We start from the raw sequence: 15,032 nt of genomic DNA on the forward strand, positions 1-15,032 counted from the left end.
GATGGGTCTGCGTAGTCACTACAACCGCAGTCCAGATCGCAGTGGCTGGTTTGATAGCTGCGAATACGTATTAGCAACTGCGATCTAAGCTGAATCAGGCCCTATATTAGCTGCAGATTTTTCTGAAGAAAGGGGAATATTTATCTACAGAACTAACGAAAACATAAAAAACCTGCGCTGTAGTCCAATTCACAATTATAACCACTTAGATCTGCCTGATGATTTTTTTAATGCAGTTTATTTGTTATTAAAAATCTAACAATACAATTATTAAAATGAATAGAAGAGAGACATCCTGACAGAGAGAAGAACAGGACAAGACTTGTACTGAATGCCAATCTAGCAAAGAGGAATGCAAGTGAAGCCAGGATAAACCCATGGTGAATGGATGGATGGCAATGCGATTCACCAAGAATATTATATATTCCTTATGGAACACTCCAATATGTAGATTTAAAGATCTGTGTTGATGTACAAAAGCATAGGAGATCCTACTCCTATTTACAGCTGTTAGGGAGATACTAGGCCTGATTCAGAGGTACATGCAGTCACTACCACGGCTGCCTCTTTTTTCAATGCTGCATGAATGATAATATGCAGGTGCTAGTGTCAGCTGGAATGTGCAAGCCCTGAAATGCCCACTTTCAATGCCCTTGCACACTGCAATACCGCTGGTGGTTCTGAACAGTTCACCATTGTCGCACCATTGCATGCACCATTGACACTTGCACCAGCTATGGCAGGTGCAGTGTCTTCGCCTGAACACCGTCAAAACATGGTCTTTGTAGCTGCAAATCTGCATCTGAGAATGCAGCAGCTGTCACTGACATGCTAGTGACAGGATGTAGTTGGGATCCCGGTGCACAGAATGCCTGTACTCAGCCCTTGGCGCCGGAATCCCAACAGGGGTTACAATTACTCCACCCACATCCTGTGCGCCTACGATCCTGGCGGGTAAGTATGAGGTTTAGGTATTAGGGTTAGGCACTAGGGGGAGAGTAAGGGTTAGGCTGCAGGGAGAGTTAGTGCTGGACGTCCCATTCTTTAGTGAGGTTAGACACCTCGTGTCTCAGCAGCTCCTAAACATCAAGGTTATCCTAGAGTAGGGGTGGGCAATAAGCGTCCGCCAGCTGTTGTAGAACTACACATCCCAGCATGCCCTGCCATAGTTTTGCTATTTGGCCATGCTAAAACTGTTGCAATGCATGCTGGGATTTGTAGTTCAATAATAGCTGGAGGGCCGCTTATTGCTCACCTCTGTCCTAGAGCGAGCCCTGTTTTAAAAATAACTCCTAATATGTTCTTTGTACTCTATTATACACCAAATCCTTATACGTTTGTATCACGGCAGACACTACTGAGTTTTGGATTTTTAATAGCAAACTCCCCATCCCAAGTTTTTTGTCGAGCAAACTTCACACTGTAAGTATTTTGCAAGAAGCATCGGTAACATCTCCAGTAATGTACAGTATTAGAATTAGGGGTGAGCGGGTTCGGATTTCTGAAATCCGAACCCCCCCGAGCCCCCCCGATCCGAGTCCGATCCGAGTCAGGCTCGACTTTTCCCGCCTGACTCGGATTCTGAAATCGAGGCAAAACGTCATCTTCCCGCCTTCCGAGTCTCGCGGGTTTTGGATCCTATATAAGGTACCCACGTCGGCGCCATTTTCTCACTCGGCTGTGGACAGTGAAGAGGGAGGGTGGGAGTTAGGGCTGTGTAGTGTAGTGTAGTGTAGTGCTGCTGTTGTCCACTACTTCAAAGTCCATAGAGGCTGGCTGTGTTGTGCTGTGCTGCTGTTGTTAATAGGGGCTGTGTCCACTACTTCAAAGTCCATAGGGGCTGGCTGGACTGTGTTGTGCAGTCAGTTCTCCATAGGGGCTGTGTCCACTCCAAAGTCCTGTGCAGTGTCCCAGTCCTAAAGGAGTGCTGTAGTGTTGTCCAGGGGGTGCTCTGTCCATCAGGGGTGCTCCCCCCAAGTGCTAAAAAAATAATGTATTTTCTGTGTTTGTGAATTGTGTGCGCAGTAGCCGCACGTGCATCAACAAAGTAGTGCCAAGCGTGCGCCTGTGTCATAAGTAAAGGGCCGGCTGGCTTGACCGTTAAGGGTGCTGTAACCCCCGAAAGTACACTCCAGTCCAAACCAAAAAAAAAATTATTTTCTGTGTTTGTGAGTTGTGTGCGCAGTAGCCGCACGTGCATCAACAAAGTAGTGCCAAGCGTGCGCCTGTGTCATAAGTAAAGGGCCGGCTGGCTTGACCGTTAAGGGTGCTGTAACCCCCGAAAGTACACTCCAGTCCAAACCTAAAAAAAAATTATTTTCTGTGTTTGTGAATTGTGTGCGCAGTAGCCGCACGTGCATCAACAAAGTAGTGCCAAGCGTGCGCCTGTGTCATAAGTAAAGGGCCAGCTGGCTTGACCGTTAAAGGGTGCTGTAACCCCCGAAAGTACACTCCAGTCCAAACCAAAAAAAAATTATTTTCTGTGTTTGTGAATTGTGTGCGCAGTAGCCGCACGTGCATCAACAAAGTAGTGCCAAGCGTGCGCCTGTGTCATAAGTAAAGGGCCGGCTGGCTTGACCGTTAAGGGTGCTGTAACCCCCGAAAGTACACTCCAGTCCAAACCAAAAAAAATTTTTTTTTCTGTGTTTGTGAATTGTGTGCGCAGTAGCCGCACGTGCATCAACAAAGTAGTGCCAAGCGTGCGCCTGTGTCATAAGTAAAGGGCCGGCTGGCTTGACCGTTAAGGGTGCTGTAACCCCCGAAAGTACACTCCAGTCCAAACCAAAAAAAAAATTATTTTCTGTGTTTGTGAATTGTGTGCGCAGTAGGCGCACGTGCATCAACAAAGTAGTGCCAAGCGTGCGCCTGTGTCATAAGTAAAGGGCCGGCTGGCTTGACCGTTAAGGGTGCTGTAACCCCCAAAAGTACACTCCAGTCCAAACCAAAAAAAAATTATTTTCTGTGTTTGTGAATTGTGTGCGCAGTAGCCGCACGTGCATCAACAAAGTAGTGCCAAGCGTGCGCCTGTGTCATAAGTAAAGGGCCGGCTGGCTTGACCGTTAAGGGTGCTGTAACCCCCGAAAAGACACTCCAGTCCAAACCAAAAAAAAAATTATTTTCTGTGTTTGTGAATTGTGTGCGCAGTAGCCGCACGTGCATCAACAAAGTAGTGCCAAGCGTGCGCCTGTGTCATAAGTAAAGGGCCGGCTGGCTTGACCGTTAAGGGTGCTGTAACCCCCGAAAAGACACTCCAGTCCAAACCAAAAAAAAAATTATTTTCTGTGTTTGTGAATTGTGTGCGCAGTAGCCGCACGTGCATCAACAAAGTAGTGCCAAGCGTGCGCCTGTGTCATAAGTAAAGGGCCGGCTGGCTTGACCGTTAAGGGTGCTGTAACCCCCGAAAGTACACTCCAGTCCAAACCAAAAAAAAAATTATTTTCTGTGTTTGTGAATTGTGTGCGCAGTAGCCGCACGTGCATCAACAAAGTAGTGCCAAGCGTGCGCCTGTGTCATAAGTAAAGGGCCGGCTGGCTTGACCGTTAAGGGTGCTGTAACCCCCGAAAGTACACTCCAGTCCAAACCAAAAAAAAAAATATTTTCTGTGTTTGTGAATTGTGTGCGCAGTAGCCGCACGTGCATCAACAAAGTAGTGCCAAGCGTGCGCCTGTGTCATAAGTAAAGGGCTGGCTGGCTTGACCGTTAAGGGTGCTGTAACCCCCGAAAGTACACTCCAGTCCAAACCTAAAAAAAAATTATTTTCTGTGTTTGTGAATTGTGTGCGCAGTAGCCGCACGTGCATCAACAAAGTAGTGCCAAGCGTGCGCCTGTGTCATAAGTAAAGGGCCGGCTGGCTTGACCGTTAAAGGGTGCTGTAACCCCCGAAAGTACACTCCAGTCCAAACCAAAAAAAAATTATTTTCTGTGTTTGTGAATTGTGTGCGCAGTAGCCGCACGTGCATCAACAAAGTAGTGCCAAGCGTGCGCCTGTGTCATAAGTAAAGGGCCGGCTGGCTTGACCGTTAAGGGTGCTGTAACCCCCGAAAGTACACTCCAGTCCAAACCTAAAAAAAAATTATTTTCTGTGTTTGTGAATTGTGTGCGCAGTAGCCGCACGTGCATCAACAAAGTAGTGCCAAGCGTGCGCCTGTGTCATAAGTAAAGGGCCGGCTGGCTTGACCGTTAAAGGGTGCTGTAACCCCCGAAAGTACACTCCAGTCCAAACCAAAAAAAAATTATTTTCTGTGTTTGTGAATTGTGTGCGCAGTAGCCGCACGTGCATCAACAAAGTAGTGCCAAGCGTGCGCCTGTGTCATAAGTAAAGGGCCGGCTGGCTTGACCGTTAAGGGTGCTGTAACCCTCGAAAGTACACTCCAGTCCAAACCTAAAAAAAAATTATTTTCTGTGTTTGTGAATTGTGTGCGCAGTAGCCGCACGTGCATCAACAAAGTAGTGCCAAGCGTGCGCCTGTGTCATAAGTAAAGGGCCGGCTGGCTTGACCGTTAAGGGTGCTGTAACCCCCGAAAGTACACTCCAGTCCAAACCAAAAAAAAAATTATTTTCTGTGTTTGTGAATTGTGTGCACTGTGGCTGCACGTGCATCAACAAAGGAGCAGCGCCAAGCGTGCGCCTGTGTCCCATAAGTAAAGAGCCGGCTGGCTCATTTCTTAAAGGGTGGTGTAACCCACAAAGTGCACTACTCTCCAGCAAAAATAAAATAATATTTTCTGTGTTTGAGTGCGCTTTAGCCGCACGTATATATATCAATATAACATAAATGGAGGACCAAACTTTCTCCGATAAAAATAAAATAGGGAAAGATCAAGAACCTCTTCCTCCTAGTGCTGTTGCTGCTGCTGGGAGTTGTTCATCATCCCAGAGAGGAAGTAGGAACATCACTACTTTTACTAAACAATTGACCCTCCAACAGTCCCTAGCGATGAGGTACAAAGTACGACAGCAGTCATCCTGAAGCAAAACGTATAACTGAGGCCTTGACTGCTATGTTGGTGTTAGACGTGCGTCCGGTATCCGACATTAGTGCAGTGGGATTTAGACAATTGATGGAGGTAGTGTGTCCTCGGTTCCAAATCCCGTCTAGATTCCACCTGCATCCTCAAAGCAGCAGCGACAAGCGTGCGTCTGTCTGTTAAAGGGTGGTGACACCCTCAAAGTGTTCTACACAAACAATTAAAATATTGTTCTTTTTTTTTCGGTCTTTGTGAAATGTGTGGGCTGTAGCCTCACCTGCATCCTTAAAGCAGCAGCGACAAGCGTGCGTCTGTCTGTTAAAGGTTGGTGTAACTCTCAAAGTGTTCCAAAAAATAAAAAACTATTTTTTTAATGTGTTTGTGACTTGTGTGCGATGTAGCCACACTTGCATCCTCAAAGCAGCAGCGACAAGCGTGCGTCTGTCTGTTAAAGGGTGATGACACCCTCAAAGTGTGCTACACAAACAATTAAAATATTGTTCTTTTTTTTTGGTCTTTGTGAAATGTGTGGGCTGTAGCCGCACCTGCATCCTTAAAGCAGCAGCGACAAGCGTGCGTCTGTCTGTTAAAGGGTGGTGACACCCTCAAAGTGTTCTACACAAACAATTAAAATATTGTTCTTTTTTTTTCGGTCTTTGTGAAATGTGTGGGCTGTAGCCGCACCTGCATCCTTAAAGCAGCAGCGACAAGCGTGCGTCTGTCTGTTAAAGGGTGGTGTAACTCTCAAAGTGTTCCAAAAAATAAAAAACTATTTTTTTAATGTGTTTGTGACTTGTGTGCGATGTAGCCACACTTGCATCCTCAAAGCAGCAGCGACAAGCGTGCGTCTGTCTGTTAAAGGGTGGTGACACCCTCAAAGTGTGCTACAGAAACAATTAAAATATTGTTCTTTTTTTTTCTGTCTATGTGAATTGTGTGGGCTGTAGCCGCACCTGCATCCTTAAAGCAGCAGCGACAAGCGTGCGTCTGTCTGTTAAAGGGTGATGACACCTCAAAGTGTTCTACACAAACAATTAAAATATTGTTCTTTTTTTTTTCGGTCTTTGTGAAATGTGTGGGCTGTAGCCGTACCTGCATCCTTAAAGCAGCAGCGACAAGCGTGCGTCTGTCTGTTAAAGGGTGGTGACACCTCAAAGTGTTCTACACAAACAATTAAAATATTCTTCTTTTTTCTGTCTTTGTGAATTGTGTGGGCTGTAGCCGCACTTGCATCCTCAAAGCAGCAGCGACAAGCGTGCGTCTGTCTGTTAAAGGGTGGTGTAACCCTCAAAGTGTGCTCCACAAACAATAAAAATATTCTTTTTTTTTTTCTGTCTTTGTGAATTGTGTGGGCTGTAGCCGCACTTGAATCCTCAAAGCAGCAGCGACAAGCGTGCGTCTGTCTGTTAAAGGATTACATCGGTGACAGCATCCAAGTAGGCATGTCAGACAGTCCGTACCTGTACTGGCAGGAAAAAGAAGCAATTTGGAGGTCCCTGTACAAACTGGCTCTATTTTACCTGAGTTGCCCCCCCTCCAGTGTGTACTCCGAAAGAGTGTTTAGTGCAGCCGGGAACCTTGTCAGCGAAAGGCGTAGGAGGTTGCTTCCACAAAATGTGGAGAAGATGATGTTCATAAAATGAATTATCAACTCTTCCAGGGAGACCAGCCTCCAGAACGTACAGAGGGACCTGTGGTTCCAGCAGGGACGAATTAATACTCTGTGAGGATGAGGATGTACACACTGAAGAGGGTGAGGAATCGGTGGATGAGGAGGATGAGGATGACATCTTGCCTCCGTAGAGCCAGTTTGTGCAGGGACACATTAATTGCCAGCTTGTTTTGTGGGGGCCCAAACGAACCAATCATTTCAGCCACAGTTGTGTGGCAGACCCTGGCGCTGAAATGATTGATTTGTTAAAGTGTGCATGTCCTGTTTATACAACATAAGGGTGGGTGGGAGGGCCCAAGGACAATTCCATCTTGCACTTCTTTTTTTTCTTTGCATTATGTACAGTTTGGGGCCTAGTTTTTCTAACTGCCATCCTGTCTGCCACTGCAGTGTCACTTCTAGATGGGTCACGTGTTTGTGCCGCCCACTCGTGTCGCTTAGCATAGTCATCCAGCTACCTCGGTGCAACCTTTTGGACATGAAAACACTATTGTGAGGTGTTCAGTGTTCAGAATAGACTGGAAATGAGTGGAAATTAAGGTTATTGAGGTTAATAATAGCATAGGAGCAGAGAAACCAACAAATTCTGTGATTTTAGCTGTTTTTATGCTTTTTTTAAAAAAAATACAGATCCAAAACACAAAACCCAGAACCCAAAACACGGAAGGGTGGTTTTGGCAAAACCAATCCAGATCCAAAACACGAAGAAAGATCCAGATCCAAAACCAAAACACAAAACACGAAAAGTGGCCGGTGCACACCCCTAATTAGAATATTATTAAGGATAAAGCATATGTGAAGCACATCCTTATTCCTTACAGTATATTTGGTAACCTCTGATATCACTAGTCATGGAAATGCTTCACTGCCATGTTAGGACATACATAATCCATGCGATAGAGTGACGGATATACAGTATGTTTAACATTACCTACTAGTAATCTGTTTTATTACTTTGTCTATTCATCACAGTCAGTCATTACACTGATCAAGGCAGACAGAGCAGAACCACAGCCCCTCACCAACCAGCACCCTGTCGTATTCACTGGGTCAGAATAATCAAAGGGCAAAGACTCTTTTTCATTAAGCCCAATACAAGCTGCCGATGCACAGAGAAGCCAACTTAACAAAAAGAGCTACTTCTGAAAGACTAGTTCTGTACGCCATACTCAGATGTCAATAATCCAGAAAAGACATTTGAAATGGGCTTTATTCCAATTTCCTACAATAATGTTTTTTTTTCTTTTGTACGTGTAATCTTGTATTAAACGGGATTTTCTCCACAGTAGTTATAAATCCACCACTAATAAAGGGGCCTATTCATCAGTGGGAGGCCGTATGGCCCCCGATTATTAAGTTATCTCGCAGCGGGGGAAAATTTACACCGAAGCAATTCATCATTGGTCCGGTGCAGGGACAGCTGCTCCGAAAGCAGCTGTCTCCTCGGCTAGTATTGCAGGTACAGAAGTAGCTACGTAACTTACCTCCTCCCCGTCTACCCGGCTACGCATGTGTGACCCGAGGTCACGCATGAGCAAAGCCGCCGGGGAAGTAGTGAGGAGGCGGCGGAGGGATCCACTTGGATCCCCCTTCGCATCCCCAGAACTTCTTCCCATAGGAAGGAGCGGGGATCCGAGAACAAGCGCTGTCTAAAGATGGCGTTTGTTTTCGCAAGCAAACGCAGAAAACTCTCAGTTTTCGGAGTTTGCTGAATATCAGGGGGTCCAACAGGACCTCTGATGATGAATGACCCGGTAAATAAAATATGCTGAAACTAGTGTTTCCACATGGTTACCGGGCCATTTAGTGTTGATGAATAGGCCCCACAAACTGATAAACCATAGTTAAAAAGTTGTCAGGTTAAGATATTGAGAGTTTTGGTTATAAGCGAGGAATCACTTACCTCATAAGTACTGGTGATATCTGATCTATAGAACATAGGCACAAAGAGCTCAGCTGTAAATATAACAACAAACGCGTAGGCTATGAAGAACAAGCTGAAGGATGCGCCAAAGCGATACACTTCAGCAGGTGCACCTAGGACAGTCACCGCTGACATAAAACTGGCCGTCAGGGACAGAGCCACTGGTCCACAGGACATCTGCTTACCACCCACAAGGAAATCTGTTGAAGTCGTCTTTTTTCGCTCTTTTATAGCAAAAAACACCCCAATTCCAGCGGATATTAAAAACAGTCCTGCAAATACAAGATAGTCCCAACTTGCAAATGTAATAATTTCTGGGATCTGGAGTTTAGACATTTTGTTATCAAAGTATATAGAAAAACAAAATCTTCCAAGTCACTGCAGGCACAATTGTCCATTGGCATGATAAAGTGCAGGGAGAGCACAGTGCCTTTTATGCAGTTTTTGGGATGAGTTAACCATTATTTTGTATTATGTTACTCAGCAGTTCTGCATCCCTAAAGTGAGAATTAAATTCCTTCTGGTAATCTATTTTAATTACATTATTGATTATAACTAGTGTAATAATAATAATAATAGTATTAGCAGTATTAGTATATAAATTAATATAATGTGCTTTTTATTGTTGCTAGTTTGTCCTTTATATATGGTAGTAGACATCCAGGAAGGTAAAGCAGAGAATACGGAGTGAGGATGACATGAGAAGGTCACTAGTGTAGAGGACTACAGGTCAGTGGCGTAAACTAGGGTGCGGCAGCCAGGGCTCGTGGCCTGGGCAGCAGGGCTCGTGGCCTGGGCACCGTCGCTCTGGTGGCGCAGGGGGGGTGTATCCATGTCCGTTTCAGTTAGTTTAGTGATTGCGGTCCACTCATTACACAGTAAAACAAGCAAACACACCGGCAGCGGTGTGTTTGTTTTAGCAGCCAGTGAGAGTCAGACAGACTTCATTGGCAGCTGCACCCACGCCCGGGCCGGGCTGGAGCTCACTTGTGAGCTCCACCTTCCAGCTCCCGCAGTGGGTGACGAGAGAGACGTTATTAACAGACGGCGGCGGGGACAGGTATGTATTGTTTTCTGATTTTTGCTTGTGTCTATATATATGTAAGGGGCACTACATAATGGGGACCTCTACTGGGGGCACTGTATAAGGAGCACTGCAGAGAGGGGACTACTACTGGGTGCACTGTATAAGGGCCACTGCATAAGGGGGACCACCACTGGGTGCATTGCATAGGGAGGACCACTACTGGGTGCACTGTATAAGGGGCACTACTGGGGGCACTGTGCACTACTGAGGGCACTGTATAAGGGTGCACTACTACATGTGGCACTGGATAAGGGGCACTACTACTGGGGACATTGCATAAGGGTCACTACTACAGTGGGCATTGCAAGAAGGGCACTACTACACTGGGCATAAGGTGCATATGGAATGGAAAGGAATGTTCCCAGAGTGACGAGAAACGGTGGTGTGTCATTTTGACACGCCCCCATTTTTCAGTGACCACACCCCTTGTGGCATGTGGTCATGCCCACTTTTAAGCACGCGCACATGGGGGAGGGGGGCTCCATTTTTCATCTTGCCCTGGACTCCAAATACCCTAGTTACACCACTGCTACAGGTAGAGACTTTATGGGTGAATTCACAAATAAAGGTGTCGGGTCCTTTTAAGCGGAGAGAAAGGTTGTGCACGCTCTCGCAAAGCGTGGTGCGCCCCTAAATACACAAACTTCTCCTCTTTATCACGTTACCTTATCCTGTCCACAAAGCGAAATTAATTTTCTCCACTTAACCGGAAAACTTTTACATCTATGCACCTAATTCAGTTTTAATAAAGACTGACTCCAATCTGTCAAGTTCCTCACGTTGGCTATTGCTAACACCACCATCCTGCGCCACAAAGTTGAGACAGGGAATGCCCTTGACCCTTTCCATCTCCTTTCCTTCCCTTTTCCAACTCCTTCCAGATGCTGGTGAAAACATGTTCCCCGTGTAAATACCACCATCTTGTCCCACAAGTGTAAGCGTTCCCCTATAAAACCAGGTGCAATGGCTCTAAAGTACTTGTGTGACATAAAATGTTTTTGCACAGTGGATTCCACTTTTACTTCTCGATAGTGAACACAGAATAGTGAATCATAGCAGAAGCAAATGCAGGATTTTTAGAGAGGTGTTTCCAAATCTTTGCACGGGGAAGCCTATTTACCAAAAATCCCAGCAGTCTTACAAAACCTACTGCATTTATCATAGCAGCAAACATGCATATGGGACACTTTCATGATAAATACTATTACTGAGCCTAATACAATGACTACTGTGCCTAGGGGATCTATTTACTACAATCCATATCTAAGATGCGGGTGCAGTGATAGTGAAATAGCACAGGGATTTATTAAAAATTAGTTGCAGGGACAGAGGGCCTGATTCAGAACCGAACGCAATTTGCGGACGGTCGTTCTGAAAAAGGGGCCGGATATTTCAATTAAGTGCTCGCTCTTTGTGGTCTGTTGACGCCTCTATGTCTGAACGAGCGAACAAAACATGCGGTTGCTATTTTGAAAAAAACGCCCCCTGGCCGCTCGCATCATACGTCATCTCCGCTATTTATTAGATTAATCGAGTACATCGAAAGGCGTATGAACTGCTCGCTATTCTTGTGGTAGCATTTTCCTACCGCAATCATGCGAGCAGTTTAGGCTAAAAGACAACCAAGTGACGTGGTCGATGACGCTGCTTTGTTAATTATGCACACCCTTAAAACGCCCGTTTTGACCATTTGGCACGCCTGCGTTCGGATCTCCACTCCCCGTTTTCAAGCACCTTCCCCTGTTACCACCCACAAACGCCTCATCCTGTCACTCAAATTAGCAGGCATTCGCTATTTTGCGAGCACACAATTTCTGAACGCACTTACTGGTTCGTGCATGCATACTAAAACCCATACGCATGCGCAGATGTGCGAACATCGCTCCGAACGAACGAGCGGGCCGCTTACGAGCGGCTCCGAATCAGGTCCAGAGCTTGCAATAAAGCTCTGCACCTGCGAATTCCCTTCGCACACTTCTCCCTGTATTTTTCCAAAAAATACAGGGAGACTGTGTCTGGGCATACGCCCGCCGCCGGCTACTGCAACCCCCCCCCCCTTTTTGATGTGCTGTAGACCTCCTGTTCCTACCTGAAAAGAGCCATGGGAACCTCTTCTGAGCAAGTGCTGCCCAGTACATGAACCCATTGCACCACTCAGAAAAGGACAACACTGCTTCTTTTAGGGACAGAGCGAGGGCCGAGGGAGGTACTGCTGGTGCCTAGGATAAGAGTCGGACTAAAGATGTATGACTTAAAATTAACAGGTCCCTGTCACCACTAGGTGCACCACTGTTAGTGACACTTATTGACTTCTCATTGGCCTTCAGGACATTTTTACTAGGGATGTGCAAAGCCTGAAGTTTGGATTTTGCCACCAAGTTTGGATTTTTGCCGCCAAAAATCAGGTCTCAGAAAGAGGCAAAACGTCATCTTTCATGGACAAACATCATCTTTCATGGACAAACACCATCTTTCACGGACTTTTGGAATCTGAATTTGGCTGGAAAATCCTAACTAATCCGAGCCTACACATCCCTACTCCATAATTTTTACACACTGAAAGAGAATTGAAAAGCCCACATTACATCTGTGGAAAGTCACTCCTAATGTTCCTTTATAAAATAATTTGTAGGGACAGATGATGTGCGAGGTCTGCATTTATCCATTCTTAGGTCTTATATTTATGTTTTAAGTATTGACTGTACTGCTAAATAAAGAGGTGTCAGCAGGTGTGGTGACACACGGTGCAACACTCATCTACCTCTCACGTGTGCCGAAGGCAAATGGGGGGCATGGCCTCGTGGCAGCAAGGCCATGTCTCCTGATGTGCCATTTTTGGTCATATCCCTGTCCTTGTCACACTGGGAAATTTGCCCAGGGCTTCAGGAGCTGCTGGGAAGCTTCAGGCTCCCCCAGCACATTGTGGTGACGCACCGCTACAGCTCTGCTTGGTGACACCATCCGAGGTGGTGATGTCAAAATAGCAGAGCAGTTATACTATTTATGGTGTTACTTCCTCGGATGGTGTAACCCGGTGTGGGCTGCAACCCCCTATTAACGCCACTGGCAAAATGTAATGTATGTGTCAAGCATTAGCTAATGAAGACAATGGGCTGCAAAATCCTACAGAGGCTCATGAATTAATATGCTGTAACTTGTGACTTTGCAAGCAGAGGGCCTGATTCATCACAGATCGTAATGGCAACAGCTTACGCAGATCGGCCAAGGGTGCGCACTGCACATTCACCGCAGTACGCGTACGCAGTCCAGGATTGCAATAACACTGCGATCATGCATGCAGACAGAAAGCCATCGCAGAGTGAGTGACGGGACATTAGCGTTTGGGGGGCGTTGACGAGGAAGTGGTCAGAGAAACGCAGGCGCGCATGCCCATTTAAACGCTGGGCGTGCATAAATTAGCCACTCAGGCGGCATACACAGCTTGTGTACTCACTGCGTGCGACGAGACTTGCAATTTCCGAGACAGGTCAGACCTACTGTAATTCTGCGCGAGGGTCCGATGTTACTCAATGTTAACGATGTTTATGCAGGACTGCGAGGTCTAATGGATAGGCCCGTCAAGAGCCGCGCCGGACCCCAGTAAAAAGGGTGTGTTGCCTAATCGCGGGAGGCGTGGCCACGCCCCCTTAGCTAAAATTTTAAAAGTTTAGCCGCGCCGCTGTGCCCTGGTGAAGGGGGCGCAGTGAGCCCCCTCAGCCCGGCGCATAACCAGTGGGGGGAGCGATTAGCTTGACCGCTCCTCCCACAGGCATAGTAGACTGCTGTGGCTGCTTCTTAGCAGCCACGAGCAGTCTCCAAGGCAGCTCAGCACACAGCAGCATGTGCTGGGCTGCTGTGTGATGTAAGAGGGGGGGGAGCGGTGCCGGACCCAGGCCCCCCCAGCAAGCCCGGGCCCCGGTAATTAGTACCCGCTCCCCCCCCCTCTCAGCGCCCCTGATTACGGATGTGAGAAAGCGATAGTGGGCGTCTCTATGCTGGCTGAGCAGTTGCAGACATTAGCATATTTTTGCAGCAGAACTGCGTGCGTAATCGCAGGTGCAATCGCAATAGCGATCTGTAATGAATCAGACCCAGAGTAAGAAAGAGCAAGTACAGTAACTATGCATCTTGGTATAACCATGCTGCACTGCAGGTGGGGCAGATGTAAAATGTGCAGAGAGATTTCGATTTGAGATGGTTGAGTCCAACCAGAAATCTAAATTGCAGTGTAAAGTAAAGCTGTGCAGTATTTGTGGGCTAAATGCAAAAGTAGCCAGTATTTACCCCACATGCAAAAATATGTATTTGCACCCCTTACACTGCAACATGGTTTGTCCAGGTACACAGTTACTTGCTCTATCTTACTCTATTTCCAAATCTGAATCAGGCCCTGAGGCAGATCTAGGGCCGGATTAAGGCTTGTGGGGGCCCCAGGGCAACTAAATTGTGGGGGCCCCCTCCAAGCCACACAGCACCTGTGCCTTCCATTCCTCCCCCCGCAAACCACATAGCGCCTGTGCCTTCCACCCCCCCCACAAGCCAGACGGCGCCTGTGCCTTCCAATTCCCCCCTGCCCAAGCCACACAGCACCTGTGCCTTCCATTCCTCCCCCCCAAACCACACGGCGCCTGTGCCTTCCACCCCCCCCCACAAGCCAGAAGGTGCCTGTGCCTTCCAATTAACCCCCACCCAAGCCACACAGCACCTGTGCCCTCCATCCCTCCCTCCCAAACCACACAGCTCCTGTGTCTTTCACCCCCCCCCCCACGAGCCAGCTGGCACCTGTGCCTTCCATTCCCCCCCCCAAGCCACACTATACCTGTGCCTTCCATTCCCCACCCCCGAGCCACACTATACCTGTGCCTTCCATTCCCCCCCCCCAAGCCACACTATACCTGTGCCTTCCATTCCCCCTCCTCCCGAGCCACACTATACCTGTGCCTTCCATTTCCTCCCACAGCCACACGGCACCTGTGCCTTCCACCTCCCCCCCTCCACAAGCTACACTGCGCCTGTGCCTTCCATTTCCTCCCACAGGCACATGGCGACTGAGAATACGCCTGGCCCCGCACCCCCCTCCAGCCTCTCTTACCTTAAATTTTCCGGCTGGTGGTGCTGCTCCTGGGTTCCCTTCTCAGCGTCACGGATATGTGTCACATGACGCTGATGAGGGGATTCGGGAGCCGTCCCGCTCAGAGTCTGTGCTGCACGCAATAGAACAACCACGGCTTCTGAGCCCGGCCCCCATCCGGGAACAGGTTCCGCTGGACACCTGTTCTCAACAGGGTCACATTGACCCTGTGTGGGGGCCCCTCTATGCAGGGGCGCCAAGAGGGGGGAGGAGCAGGTACAGATTACCCGGGCCCGGGCTTCCAGAGGGGC

This window comes from Taudactylus pleione, unplaced genomic scaffold, assembly GCF_031769625.1.
Source record: "Taudactylus pleione unplaced genomic scaffold, aTauple2 ptg000100l, whole genome shotgun sequence".
In the NCBI taxonomy this organism is placed as follows: domain Eukaryota; kingdom Metazoa; phylum Chordata; class Amphibia; order Anura; family Myobatrachidae; genus Taudactylus; species Taudactylus pleione.